This window comes from Prionailurus bengalensis, chromosome E1, assembly GCF_016509475.1.
Source record: "Prionailurus bengalensis isolate Pbe53 chromosome E1, Fcat_Pben_1.1_paternal_pri, whole genome shotgun sequence".
NCBI classification, from domain to species: Eukaryota; Metazoa; Chordata; class Mammalia; order Carnivora; family Felidae; genus Prionailurus; species Prionailurus bengalensis.
Genome location: NC_057347.1, coordinates 34931515 through 34947284, shown reverse-complemented (window position 1 = coordinate 34947284; position 15770 = coordinate 34931515). Strand labels below are relative to the sequence as shown.

At 45.2% G+C, this 15770-nt stretch overlaps 1 protein-coding gene and 1 non-coding gene across 3 annotated transcripts in view; both read left to right on the top strand.

Annotated features, from left to right (window-relative positions):
• Positions 1 to 15770, top strand: part of ACSF2 (acyl-CoA synthetase family member 2) — a 34401-nt gene that overhangs the window by 1957 nt on the left and 16674 nt on the right. The window lies entirely within an intron of this gene.
• TRNAQ-UUG lies at positions 4959 to 5044 on the top strand. Its single transcript has one exon. It is a non-coding gene; the product is annotated as a tRNA-Gln (tRNA).

Genomic DNA, 15770 nt, shown 5'->3' with positions numbered 1-15770 from the left:
TGCTGTCCACCCACCACCCACCCAGGCCTATTACTTATCAGATCCCCAGCTTTGCCTGTCAGGAAAGAGCAAGAACTTTGAAGCCAGACTGCCTTGGGTTACAGTCCTGGCTCCTTCACCTACTCACTGCGTGACGTTGAGTGCATTACCTAACCTCTGAGCCTGGTGAGTTTGTGTTAATGCTACCGGTCTGGTCCCTGAGACCTTCAAATGATATCTGGGTAGGAATTCCAACTGACTTAAAAGTGGCAGGGCGGGGGGGATCAGTGACCTCTTTCTTGCACCTGGTTCTTCCTTCTGCCAGTTGCCAAGATGGTAGTCTCTGCCCAGCCACAAGTCCAGCCCTTGGATCTGCCAGACGCTCCCTGTCCATCAAAATCGGGGTTGTTCAGAGCCTTTTTCCCCAGAAGGAAAGAGGGAGTAGTCCATTGCTCTCCAGATCTCCTGAACCACCAGCTCCTTCCCCTTGTCCACACATCCCCTTCCCCCGAGGAAAATGGATGGGCTAGTCTGGGGCTTCAGGGAGCCTTGGAGGGAAGGTTCCTTGATGAACCTGAGATGAGCAGGTTTCCTCCAGACAGACCTCTAAAGCTGGCCTGGGGTTGCCTGTGGGGCGGTTGCATCTGGGGTCACTCGGAGCTGAGAAAAGCAGAAAGAACATTGACTTACGCCTCTCAGAATTGGGAACGATATTCAGAGTCGGGGCCGCAGTGACTTGATGCTGGTAGTAGAGCAGAGGGGTACGTGAGCTTCATGGACTACCCTCTAGGGGGATGGCTGTTATCAGGTGGGACCAGTAACAGCAACTATAAAATGCCATCCCTATATGAGGCATCCCTATATATTAAGTCAGGAAGTGTTTTGGTTGGAAACCATAATGGTTGAAAAAATTAGACTCTTCCCATAGTTCCCCAAAGATGATTAACAAGTGATCTAGTAATGATTTCCCTACACATTCCACTGGGGATCCTCCATTCTAAATGTAACAATAGAAAATAAACTACGAACTTGGACGTTGTAACCAGTGAGTGGTACACATCAGCTTTGGTTACCCTTTTGGGCCTGGCATGCAGTAGAGAGAGGTGCTATCTACTGTGGAAGGTGCAGAGAGAGTATAGAGATGAACTTGTTTTCACCGAGTTCTTTTTGCCTAAAAGGGATCTACAGGGGAAGACCATAGACCCCCCCGATTCAAGGCAGAAAGGGTGCTGTTCCTTGGAAGATGCCGATCAAAGCAGGAAACAATCTGATTGGTGGGAACGGGACCGAGGAAGCCTTGCTGGCAGGCTGAAGTTTGAAATTGATCCCTCCGGCGATAGGGCTGTAGTTCGAAGCATGAAGCCTATATACTCATGTGAAATCTTGCCTGTGCTTGAACTCTTTTGAATCCTGGGTATGAAGCTCTCCTAACACCCCCCACATTTCTATAGGCAGAAACTTTGAAGCCAGGCATATCTGGGTTCAAATGAACCATTTTAGCTGGTTGCTTTGGGACGAAGTTGAACTTGATCTTTCTCATGTGTAAATAATGTTGTCTGAGAGTTAAAGAAGGTCACGTGAAGAAAATTCTTGGGGCACCTGGGTGGCTCAGTTGGCTGAGCGTCCAACTTTTGATTTCGGCTCAGGTCATGATCTTGAGGTCCATGGGTTTGAGCCCCGAGTTGAGCTCTGTGCTGAGTGTGAGAAGCCTGCTTGGGATTCTCTCTCTCCCTCTCTCCCTCTGCCCCCGCCCCCTCCCTCTCTTTCTCTTTCTCTCAAAATAAATTTAAAAACTTAAAAAAAAAAAAAAAAAGAAGAGAAAATTCTTAACTCACAGCCTGATGCTAAAGACATCTCCAACCCATTGCACTGATGAGCTCTTATACAAGTAATGTGCTTGGTAACAGTGGGTTAGTACATTCCTATAATGATCTCAAGGCCCACAGTTCCACAGTTTAGTAACTGTCTGAAGAGTTAAGAGGGAGACAGTTCTGGTAGGGCGACTGCCTAAACCAAGCTGGGCTGCTCGGGGTATATAACAGGCCCATGCTCACACTTTCTGTGGGGGGGGGGGGGGGGAGGGGGAGGGGGAGGGGAGGTGTCATATGTTGAGCAAACCAAAGTACAGTACAGGATGTAATTTCATGTCTTGAGCAGGCCTTGCTAGGGGAGTGTCCTAATAAATGACAGGTACCAATAATTCTGCCAGGTGCCTCTCCCTACATAAATAAACGAGTTGTGTCTCCAGCTCACAAATCCTGTTTTGTGGACCTTGCTGGCGTGTGTGTGTTTCTCAGTTTGGGAGTTCGATGACAGGAGAGCAGGTCCCAGCCCTGTCACTTCCAACTCAGTGTCGTGTTGGACAAGCCACTCTATCTCCCTGCACCTTGTTTGTAAAATAGGCCACTTGGACAAGAAGCACTCTACATTTCTGGAGACATTCCGTGATTCCTAAGGAGGCTCGGCTTTGAGCCCAGTCCCCTAATTCAAGAGGGCTGTGGGTGAAGTGGGAACCCTAGTGAATTCCTCCTAACCTCCTGACACTCTGTGACTCTCTCTGGTCCTCCAAGTGAACAGAAAACATTGAGGGTTTTGTTAGATATCTAAGGTCGTAAGCTCGCCTCGTCTGTACCTCGGCGACCCCATCAAGGAGCAAGTGTTCTGAATCAGCCCCCGCTCTGTACAAGTGACCCAGGGGAAGACTTACAGTACGAATGCCTCACATACAGTATGTAAGCTTCACAGACTTATAGCATGAAGCCGAGAATTTCAGGCTTTCAGAAACATCTTCTTGGGTTTGCTAGAGTCAAATAATAACTTCCTGCCTGTTTCTATATACGTGTAAACACACACGTGCCAGTGGTTTTAGTCAAGATACTAAAAGTGGAAGCTTCCACCAATACAGGGTATCTTGCTCACATCTTTTTTTTTTTAACGTTTATTTATTTTTGAGACAGAGAGACACAGAGCATGAACGGGGGAGGGTCAGAGAGCCGGAGACACAGAATCTGAAACAGGCTCCAGGCTCTGAGCTGTCAGCACAGAGCCCGACGCAGGGCTCGAACTCCCGAGCTGTGAGATTGTGACCTGAGCCGAAGTTGGACGTTCAGCCGACTGAGCCACCCAGGCGCCCCTGCCACTCTGGAGTTCTTTGTAGTCTGTGTCCTTTGTAAGCTGTAGACCCCTTCGGGAAGGTTATATTGGGTGGCGGAAAAATCAGGAAGCTTTGTGGTATAATTACAATGCACAAACTTTGTACAGTTTGATGCACTTTAACAAATGTGTGTATATACTCAACCCCCCAAGATACAGGACTTGCCTATCACTGTAACACAGTGCTCTTCAATCGATATATGAGCCCCATGTGGACTTTTAAATTTTCTAGTAGCCATATCAACAAGATAATGAGAAATATGTGACATTAATTTTAATGGTGTATTTTCTGTAACTTAGTATAGCCAAAATGTCATTTCAGCAGGTAACCAACCTTTTAAAACTTTCTCATAAAATGTTTTACCTTTTTTTAAAAAGAAAGTCTTTCAAATCTGTTGTATATTAAACATTTTTTTTAATGTTTATTTATTTTTTGAGAGACAGAGCACGAGCAGGGGAGCGGCAGAGAGACAGAGAGGGGACACAGACTCTGAAGCAGGCTCCAGGCTCTGAGCTGTCAGCACAGAGCCCGACGTGGGGCTCGAACCCATGAACTGTGAGGTCATGACCTGAGCCACTCAGGTGCCCCTCAATCTGATGTATACTTAACACTTACAGAACACCTTCATTCAGACTAGCCACATTTTAAGTGTTCCACAGCCACATGTGACTAGCAGTTACCGTATAGACAGCATAGCTCTAGAACTTTCTGCTCATTTCCAGTCAATCTCCTTCCCTCACCAGAGGCTACCACTGTTCTGATTTCTAATCTCCATAGGTTAATTTGGCCTATTCTTGAATCTTAGACTATATGCTCCTGTGTCTGCCTTCTTTTGCTCAAAAACCAAGGGGTGCTTTTGGGAGGAGGGACCTGTTAACCTTGACAAAAAATCTTGAAAATGTGTGTATTATGCATTAAACAGCTTAAATAGTTAGCTTTCCTTGATAACCCTAGGGAAACAGACATGATCTCATCTGCCCTATATTTTACCTCTTGCGTGTGACAACAGAAAGGCAAACTGAGAAATGGGGCCTCAGATGTGTCAAGGGGCCGTCCCAGCAGGGAGTGGTGGGGACACTGTGGCTTCTGGACCCACTGAACTGGGTAGCCTGGTTATACCTTGTGGTCCCCAATATTATGTAATCTAAGTTAACCTTTTTATTTTGAGATAATTATACATTCACATGCAGTTGTAAAAAATAGTGCAAATGGGGGCACCGGGGTGGCTCAGTCGGTTAAGCGTCTGACTTCGGCTCAGGTCATGATCTCGCGGTGCGTGAGTTTGAGCCCCGCGTCGGGCTCTGTGCTGACAGCTCGGAGCCTGGAGCCTGCTTCGGATTCTGTGTCTCCCTCTCTCTCTGCCATTTCCCATGCTCATGCTCTGTCTCCATCTCTGTCTCTCAATAATAAATAAACATTAACAAAAAAGAAAAAAGAAAAAAGAAATAGTGCAAACAGATCCCATATACCCTTTAGTCAGTTTCCCCTAATTGTAACCTTTTGCAAAGCTAGCACAATATCACAGCCAGGATACTGACATTGATATAGTCAAGATACAGAACATTTCCATCTGCACAAGGATCTTTTCATAACCACACCCAATTCTCTTCCAGTTCCAGCCCCTGCTTAATCTCTAGCAATCTGGTATTGGTTCTCAATTTACGTGATTGTGTAATTTCAAGGTATTATGTAGATAGAGTCATACCATATGCTACCTTTGATACTGATTTTTTCACTCCACATAATTCTCTGGAGATTCATCCAGGTTTCTTTGCGTACCAATAGTTCCTTTCTTTGTATTGCTAAAGAGTAGTCCTTAAGGGGCGCCCGGTTGGCTCAGTGGGTTGAGCATCTGACTTTGGCTCAGATCGTGATTGCACAGGTTCGTGAGTTTGAGCCCCACATCGGGCTCTCTGCTCTCAGCCCGGAGCCCGCTTGAGATCCTCTGTCCCTCTCTCTCTTTGCACCGCCCCCCACTTGCACGCCCGCATGGTCGCTCTCTCTCTCTCTCATAAAGCAATAAAACATTAAAAAAGAAGAACATTCCTTGATATGAATGTTACAGTTGGCTTACCCACTCACCACTGAAAGACATTTGGATTGTTTCCAGTTTTTTCAAATAAGGCTGCTATAAGCATTTGTGTACAGATTTTTGGGTGAACATAAACCTTTGTTTCTCTGGGAGTAGAATTCTTTACCTGGGATAATTGCCCCTAATGTGTAATTGCTGGCTCGTATGGTAGTTGCATGTTTGGTTTTAAAGAAACTGTCTGTTTTCCAGGATGCCCATTACCATTTAATGATGCCACCAACCGTGTGTGAGTGATCAGCATCCTCGCCAGCATTTGCTATGGTCACTATTGTTTATTTTTGCCATTCTGATATGTATGTCATGATATGGCAGCTCTAATATGAATTTCCCTAATGGCCAATGATGTCGAATATCTTTCCATGTGCTTTATTTGCCATTTGTATGTCCTCTTTGGCAAAATGTCTCTCTGTCTTTTGCCCATTTTGTAGTTGGATTATTTTTAACCATTGAGTTTTCAGTATGCCTTATGTATTCTAGATACCTGTTCTTTGTCGGATACGTGTTTCGTGAATATTTTCTCCCACCCTGGAGCTCATCTTTTTATCTTTTTTTTTTTTTTTACATTTATTTATTTTTGAGAAACAGAGTGAGACAGAGCGTGAGCGGGGGAGGGGCGACGAGAGAAGGAGACACAGAATCCGAAGCAGGCTCCAGGTTCTGAGCAAGCTGTCAACACAGAGCCTGATGCGAGGCTCGAACCCACGAACCGTGAGATCATGACCTGAGCCGGAGTCGGACGCTCAACCGACTGAGCCACCCAGGCGCCCCTCATCTTTTTATCTTCTTTTTTCTATGTTTATTTATTAATTTTGAGAGAGAGAGAATGAGAGGGTGCATGAGAGGGGCAGAGAGAGAGGGAGAGAGAGAGTATCCCAAGCAGGCTCCGCACTGTCAGCGGAGAGCCTAACGTGGGGCTCGATCGCACAAACCGTGAGATCATGACCTGAGCCAAAATCAAGAGTCGGATGCTTGAGCCACCCAGACGCCCCTCATCGTTCCATCTTCTTAACCAAAATTTAATTTTGATGGGGCCCAGTTATCAATTTGATGGGTCATGCTTGTGGTATCGAGCCTATAAACTTTTTGCCTAGCCCTAGATCCTGAAGATTTTCTTCCATGTTTTTTAAGTTTTATGTTTTACATGTAAGACTGATTTAGTCTGAGGTTTGTTTTTTTTTTTCCTAAGAGACTTAAGTAAAAATTCCTTTTTTTTTTCTTTCTTGCCGAGGCCCTTTTTCACATCAGTCATTCTGTGCTATCAATTAAGAAAACGACCATTCAGTCGTGGTCTTGTTTGGATTTTGTCACAGCAGCACCGTCCTTTATCTTGAACAAAGCTGTATGTTGTCGCTGCCGTAAATGTGTCGCCCATCTACGCAGATACATGACTTTCAGGGTGAAACAGCTATTACAGGCTCCACGTGGTCCCCTCCTGCCCAGGCATCTGCTGTCTCTACTCCCGTATCGAGTGCCACTCCCAGGTCAACCAGCAGCCTGGTGTCTTTGTACAACTTAGGGGGAGGACGGGACACAGCCCCATGGTGGGATCAGTGTGTCGTCCAGGGGCATGAATCTCGGGGTCGTATCCAAGTGGGATAGGAGAAGAGGAGAATCTGCCTCTTCTCTGCCACGAACTAGGAGGCATGCTGGCACTTTTAGCTACAACTGTGCCTCCCACAAGAGTGAGTGTGTTGACTGAGGACTGAGGCTTGCCCGTGAGTACGGCACGTGAACTTCATGCACAGACTGGGGCTCTTTCTCTTTCATTAACGTTGCCCTGGCCCATGGCCCTTCACATGACAGGGCCGGTGCGTCTCACGCCTTCCACGCCAGGAAGTTGCTCCGTCTTTTGAACGTTTTAGGTGCCCCTTCTGGGGAGTTTATCAACCTCTGGTATTCTCCTTCTTAAATATTTCATATAGAAAAAAAAAAATTAACCACGATCACAAGCTAAAATAACAAACACCTGTGTACCTACCACTCCAAATGAACATAGAGCTATGCTTGATAAAGAAATTTATAAATGAAAGAAATAAAACGTTATGGATCAAGTTCAAGTCCCTTTCGTAGCCGTCCTCCAACCCGTCCATCATTGAGAGCTATAGTTCGAATGCATGTCATGTCAGAGTGAGTTTTTTGCTTTTAATATGTCTCTGAATCCATAAACAGTATATTGTATTCCGTGGAAAGCACTTTGAATCGTATCGAGCTGGTAATCAGTGCTTTCAGTTTCCCTATTTTTTGTTTTCATAAACAGTGCTTAGGCTTTTATAATTTCAGCACAAGCTGCACCAGAGTGCCATTCTTTTTTTCTCTCAACAGTAGGTTTCTAAGATCTATTTCCACGGACGCTATAGATCTGGATTATTCTTTTTCCATTTTATGACTGTGCCTCTAGCAGTGCAATTGCTCTATTAAAGGGTGGGCATTTCCAGCTTTTCTGGAAATAGCCCTGGAGAGGCTTTGCTGCTGTGACCACCAGAAGAAACCCCGAGTCCCATGTGCACGCATTCTTGCAAATGCTTTGTATTGCCTAATGAACGTTGAAATGCTTGCCCCTCCAGAAAGGGCCCAAGCATATCTCACTGTGGTCTGAATGGACCTTTCCCTGATTAGCAGGGAGATCGGGCTCTTTTGAAATGTCTTCTGTGAATCTCTATTCATAATCTTTGCCCATTTCTTACGTTGGGTTCCTTGTCCTTATTGATGCGTGAGTTTGTTTTAAATACAGGCGAAATACGAATCCTTGGTCTCTTACGTGTAGAATGAAATTTGTAAACCCAGGCAGTTACTTGTCTTTTAGCTGTGTTGATGATTTATGTTTTTCTTAGGGCCCGGGGACCAACCAGCCTGGGATCAAATGCCTGTGGCGGGGGAAGGGCAGAGGCCAGTCCATGACTTGGAACCAAAACAGTCTGTTGCTTTCAATTTCGTTTCTAAAGCCTTCTTGCTGGTGGCTGGCATGGCACCTTGCCCAGGGGAGCAGTGGCCTGCCTCAGCATGGGGTGTATTCCTGCAGTTCCCGGGGGGCCCTCGCATCCAGCCACCCTCCCTGCCTGGTGGCTTCTGAAAGGATTAAGAGCTTTGGCCTAAGTAATTTCAACCCCCAGCAAGGGCAGGATCCACCTGCAAGCCTCCGGTCCCTGTCCCGAGCGCCTCCTCCCAGCAGGTAATGTGTAGCAAGAGTCAAAAGAGTTTCTAATCCAAGCAGACAGTACAGACCTGTTTTCTCAGGTGTCATGACGGTCCCTGCCTCCCTTGACTCCTTCCAGGCTCAGTTCTGCCCCTGTCAGGACTGTGGGATGCTTCGCGCCCATGGTGGCCTCCAGCCCTGACTTTAGCCGCCAGCCCTGGAATGTCCAGAATGCCACGGGACCTCCCCAAACCAGCCAGCCCCCTCTTTTCAGTCTAGGTCCTGCTGGAAGGCCAGGCCGGACCGGGCAGGGCCAGCACTGGGGCACAAGGCTTACCATCTTGGTGTAAGGGGGGAACTGGCTATGCAGTTATGGGGCAAAGCCACTGTGGTTGGTGCTAGGAGAGGTGAGCCGGAACATGAGAACGGGACAATGAGATCAGAGGCAGTGAAGGTAAATCAGTTTCCACAAGTAAATCCCAGAAAAAGACCAGTGTGTGCTGAAGGTCTGGGAGGTAGGGGCCGAGTGGAGATATTTCTCAATGGGCTGGTGGCATTCCTAGGGCCCCGTCAGCCTCAGGTTCGCTGCTCCAGACCCCATAGGGGCCCCCAGAGGAGGCTGTGGACAGACTGCCGTTTAAAGAGGAACACACATAGAAAGGGATCCAAAGTTGCCACCCACCGGATTTGGAACCCTAAGAAAACCAACCTCTTTCTTCTTCATTAATAAAAAAGAATAATCCTGGGGCGCCTGGGTGGCTCAGTCGGTTAAGCCTCCGACTTCGGCTCAGGTCATGATCTCACACCTTGTGAGTTCCAGCCCCGCATCGGGCTCTGTGCTGACAGCTCGGAGCTCAGAGCCTGGAGCCTGCTTCGGTTTCTGTCTCTCTCTCTCTCTCTCTCTCTCAAAAAATAAATAAACATTAAAAAATTAAAAAAAAAAAAGAATAATCCTTGTTATAGATGGTGCAAGACTGATGTTCATGTAACACACATGGGGAAGCCCACTTTTAGCCATAAATTCACTTTGTATTGTATGGAGGCCTTGAAAGTCCTGGGTTTGAATCCCAGCCTGGTTACTCATTGGCATTTCTTTGAGCTTCGTTCCCATGTGGAAGTAGGTATGAATCTTGCCTCAGGGAGCAGTTAAGAAGATTATAAGAGATCAAACATAATGGAGTATTTAGAAGAGGACCAGCATGAGGACACATCAGTAAATGTCTGTTCACATTATTCTGAAATGTGCTTTTTCACCTAAAATGTATTAGACATTTTCCATATCGTTAAATATAGAATGTCTTCATTTTTTTTTTAATGGCATAGGTTTCCATTATACAGATGCCCCATGATGTGCTGATCTAATCCCTTACTTATAGAAATAAAGTGTTTTTCTCAATTCTTTGCTAAGCAGCAATTAATCATACTTTTAGGCATTTGCTAGTTTGTCGTTGTTGTTGTTGCTTGTTTTTTAGGATATATTCCTAAAAGTAGAAAGGCTGGCCGAAGGGCATGCGTATTCAAATGTTAACAGATAGTACTAAATCAGAAGGGATTCCGATTTGGAGGTCCTGAAGTTTATACAATTTTGGATGCGTCTTTATAAAAACCAAATTGAATGCAAATTGACTATTAACATAAGAAAAGAATTTGCTACACAGGAATTGCTGGGGCCTTGAATATTCAGGTCCTCATGAGATTTCTTATGCTGTTTGCCAGAAATGCTGACATATAAATGCTTCTTTTTTTCTTAAGTTTATTTATTTATTGGGGGCTGGGGAGAGGGAGACAGAATCCCAAGCAGGCTCCGAGCTGTCAGCACAGAGCCCATCATGGGGCTCGATCTCACCAACCATGGGATCATGACCTGAACCAAAATCAGGAGTCAGACATTTAACCAACCGAGCCACCCGGGCACGCCAACATATAAATGTTTCTTAATTTGCAATCAGCCTCCCTCTTGAGTTTCCAGGAAGTTCCGGCTCTGGGAGGTGGGGCGGGGGGTCCTGACGCATAAGCAGCATTATGGCTGCTGTCTTCACTGCCCTGTTAAAATCTTGTACCAATTTACACTTAGGCCCATTTCTTCACATCCTTGCCAACAGTCTGTGTCATCAGTCATTCTTGTTTTTATGTTGAGATTAATAGCCATGTTATTAATCTTCTCTAATTGGGGAGCTTTATTTTGGCAATATTGAGGGCAGTGTTGTAATCCGTGGGCTCTCTGCTGAGTCCTTCTCCCTATCCTGGGATAAGCTCACATAATGGTTGCACAAAGCCGAGGATGCCACAGACTGGGTATCCAGGGGTACCCTGAACGCTCATTGAGCTGAAAATGCTTTCCAGTGTTGCCTGTGGGGACTCTTTGGCAAGAACACCTTGTGGGGAATTTTGAAATTAAACTTAGACTCCTCTAGAAAGACAGCACTCTTTGCTTTGGGCAGAGGATTACTGATTTGTTACATTTTCCCCTGTAACGACTTTTCATTTATTACAGAATCAAACAGACTGAATCACTTTCAAGATATGTACATATATACATACATATATACACACATACATATATACATACATACATACACGTATATATGATTTTTGGGAGAACAGCTTTTTGGGTCCAGTGCTGCCATAACCCAGATGAATGGCCGAAAAGACCGAATTTGAAATACCAGCTGCTAAAGTGTCGGGAGTACGTCTCTCCCTCCATACATGCCCTGTCTCTCTTTGCACATACATGCATGTGCCACACCACACCACACACACACGCATCACACACGCATGCACCACACCACGCACATGCACACGCACACACACACACCTCACAGTTCTTGGTACCACTTGAAAATAAGTTGCAGACGTTGTGACATCAGTATTTCCCACCTTTGCTGATCTCTTGGGAAACAAGTGCCTCATGGTTGTTATGCCCTGACTTGGGCAACATAGCGGACATCTTTCCCTATGCCTGCGCGCCACTTGTCGACTTCTTCCCCGAGTCTGTGGCCCATTGCGTTTCGTGGGTCGACGCCGCTTGGTCTGTTTTTGCGGAAAGCGGTTTGCGATCAAATGATGAGGCCGTTTTCATCAACTTTTACTGCAGCATTTGGACAAGTCGCTTAACTTCTCCCTCGATTTCTCCATTTGTAAGACAGGGACAAAAGCACTTGGGATGATTCCCCCCCCCCCCCCCCCCGAGAAAACCCACATGACGGCCTTGCAGGGGAGATGCTGAACGTTCTCTTCCTGCCTTTGGGTCACCCCCCCTGCAGGAGATTCACCCACCTCCGCCCTTCCTCACGGACAGCGCCCACCTCTTCCGTGAATCAGAACCCTCACACTCCCGACTTGTCACTAAACGTCTCTACAGACGTCCCTGGATATTACATTGTAAAGCAGATAGCCATCCGGTGGTTCTGGCTTCCCGCTGGAGCAGTATTCCACAGCCTTTGCATCCAGTAAGCGACCTTCTGAACAGCAAGCAATGTGTCACGAGCTGCTCTGTGCTCTTGAACCTGGAGAACATGCGGCCGTGTGGGTCACGGTGTGGTTGGCCCAGGAGCCCCAGTGTATCAAGAACAGCACAGAGACGGGGCACCTGGGTGGCGCAGTCGGTTAAGCGTCCGACTTCAGCCAGGTCACGATCTCTCGGTCCGTGAGTTCGAGCCCCGCGTCAGGCTCTGGGCTGATGGCTCAGAGCCTGGAGCCTGTTTCCGATTCTGTGTCTCCCTCTCTCTCTGCCCCTCCCCCGTTCATGCTCTGTCTCTCTCTGTCCCAAAAATAAATAAACGTTGCAAAAAAATTAAAAAAAAAAGTGGGCTTCATATAGACAACATATAGTTGCAGTTTGGATTTTGGTCCGCTCTGACAGTCTTTAAAAAAAAAAAAAAAAAAAAAGAACGGCACAGAGGACACCTAAACTGCTTTACCATCTACTGGGGTTCTCAGGGCGGAAGATCCTGCCGCATTCAAAACAGAGATTCTCTCTTTGCTGGAGCAATTTCTAGAACAGAGATCATGTGTCAGCTTGACTTGCCCAGCATTTTCTGTTAATGTATGGATGGGTTTTGCACGTGCTGCTTTTATTTTTTTTATTTTTATTAAAAAAAATTTTTTTAATGTTTATTTATTTTTGAGACAGAGAGAGACAGAGCATGAACGGGGGAGGGTCAGAGAGAGGGAGACACAGAATCCGAAACAGGCTCCAGGCTCCGAGCTGTCAGCACAGAGCCCGACGCGGGGCTCGAACTCATGGACTGCGAGATCGTGACCTGAGCCGAAGTCGGCCGCTCAACCGACTGAGCCACCCAGGCGCCCCTTTTATTTATTTATTTATTTATTTTTTATTTTATTTATTTTATTTTTTTTTTGCTGCTTTTATTTTTATGACAAAATGGTAAAGAGATGCCATAGTCTGCCACTAAATTTAGTTTATGAAGCACGAGGATAACAATACTACCAGCTTTAGCCCTAGGAGAGCTTTCTTTCAAACTTTGTATTGAAGTATACCACAGATTCAGAAAAGTACACATGTTTGAAGCACTCCCTTTAGCGAATTTTCTATGAACTCTACACACCCATATAACCAACACCCATTTGGCCGCTCTCCTGATTTCCAGCAGCTTAGATTAGCTTTGCCTGTTTTGTGCCTGTACGTGGAATCCAGGGCACGTGGGTGGTTCAGTGAGTTAAGCGACCGACTCTTGATTTCAGCTCAGGTCGCAATCTCACAGTTCGTGAGTTCAAGTTCCCAGTGGGGCTCCGTGCTGCCAGTGCAGAGCCTGCTTGGGATTCTTTCTCTTCCTCTCTCTCTGCCCCTCCCCCACTCATTCTCTCTCCCCGCCCGCAAAGTAAGTAAATATAAAATATATTTATATAATATAAAATACATAATATAAATATAATACAATATAAATATTATATATTAAATATATTTAATTTAATATATTAAATACATATAAATCTATATTAAATATTGTATATTTATATATAAATATAATATAAATATAAAGAATATAAAATATAATATAAAATATAAAATGTAAAATTTATATCTACAAAATATAAAAAAAGATAAATGGAATCAGACAGTGTATACCTTTTTCTATCTGGCTTCTTTAACTTTTTTAAATGCATTTCACCCACATTACTGGGTATAGTCATAGTTCATTTGCTGTCATTTCTATATAACATCGCAAATAAGAAATCACCATTTATGTATCTGTTCCACGGCTGGTGGGTATTTAGGTAGTTTTCATATTGGAGATAACGCAAACATCCTCGGACCTGTCGTTTGGTGAGCACACGAGTGAATTCTGCTGAATACATATTTATGAGTGGAAGTGTCTACGTTGCTTTTTATTTAAAAAAATTTTTTTAATGTTTATTTATTTTTGAGACAGAGAGAGAGCATGAACGGGGGAGGGTCAGAGACAGAGGGAGACACAGAATATGAAGCAGGCTCCAGGCTCTGAGCTGTCAGCACAGAGCCCGACGTGGGGCTCGAACTCATGGACCGTGAGATCATGACCCGAGCTGAAGTCAGACGCTTAACCGACTGAGCCACCCAGGCGCCCCTCTACATTGCTTTTTAAAGTATACAGTTCCACAGTTTTTAGTAGAGTCATGAATACGTGCACCCCAACCACAGTCAATTTTAGAACATTTCCCTCACCTCAAAGAGAAACCCATTCCCTTCGCTATCACCTCTGGACCCTTCCTTCCCCTCAGCCCTAAGCAACCACTGAATCTACTTCCTGTCTCTGTAGATTTGCCTTTCCTCCTCCTCAACATGTCAGATGTACGGACTTATACAATATGTGGCTTTCTGTATCCGGCCTTTTTTGCTTACTATAATATTTTCACCGTTCACCCACGTTGTAGCGGATATCAATACGTTTCCTTTTTATGGCCAAATAATATTCCATTGTGTAGACAGTCCACATTCCGTGTATCCATTCATCCCGTTGCTGGAACCAATGGGTTGTTTGCATCCTTGGTGATTGTGAATAGTGCTGCTGGGAGCATTTAGGTACAAGTGTTTGTTTGAGTCCCCGTTTTTAATTCTTCTGGGTAGATACCTAGGACTGGAATTGCTGGGTCATCTGCTAATTCTGTGGTTAACTTTTTGGAGAAGCACCCAGCTGGTTTGCACCTTGGCTGCACCATTTTACATTCCCACCAGCTGTGCACAAGGCCTCCAGTGTCTCCGCATGCTGGCCATCACTTGTTACTTTGCGTTGTTTGATTCTCGTCTCCCTAGGGTGTGTCACTTTTCGTTCGCATTTCACATGCTTGTGGGCCAAATATCTTCTTTGGAAAAACGTCCATTCAAGTCCTTCACTCATTTTTTTTTTTCCGTTGGGTTGTTAGGAGCATTATTTATAATTCACTCATTTGGTCATTCCGTTGAACACCTCTTACATTCCAGGCACTGTGAGGCACTTGGGGATAAAACAGTGAACACATTCGTTGCCAACAATAAAAGGTCAAGAGAATAAAAGAAAAATCCTCATTTCCTGACTTCTCACCTGAATTCTCAAGTGCAACTCTCCAAGGACACCTTTAGGTGGGGCTTTGTCTCCAGTTTTTCACGGCTCCCACCTGCCTAATTTATGTGTTTTAGGACGCCCAACCCAAGTAGCTGAAGGCCTCACTAAATATTTACGGTAGCTTCTTCTTATCCATGGGGGATATGTTCCAAGACCCGCAGTGGACACCTAAAACCACAGCTAGCACCAAAACACATATACAAAGTTTTTTTTCCTATGGAGACATACCTATGGTAAGGTTTAATTTATAAGTTAGGCATGTATGAGATTAACAACAATAATAATAAAAGAACAATTATAACAATATACTGTAATAAAAATTACGTGGATGGTCTCTCTCAAAATATCTCCCTGTATTGTACTCACCATTCTTGTGATGATGAGACATGGTAAAATGATGTAAATGATGTAAAAGGATGTAAATATGAGACACTACTACTGACCTTCTGACAATATGTCGGGATCCCCTGCTTAGCCATGGGTAACTGCAGATGGTGGGGAGACCATTCGACTTTAGTTCTTTGAGTTGGAAGCCACAGGAACTGCTGGCTCTCCTCCTCTGACTCATTAAGCTTCCCACCCAGACGTTAAAAATATTAATAACAGAGGCGTCTGGGTGGCTCAGTTGGTTAAGCGTCTGACTTCGGCTCAGATCATGATCTCACAGTCTGTGGGTTCGAGCCCCGCGTCGGGCTCTGTGCTGACAGCGCGGAGCCTGGAGCCTGCTTCGGATTCTGTGTCTCCCTCTTTCTTTGCCCCTCCCCTGCCCATGCTCCGTCTCTCTCTCTCAGAAATAAATAAACATTAAAAAAAAAAAAAAAAGAACAGAAAAAGAAAAGGGGGCCTGGGTGGCTCAGTCGGTTAAGCGTC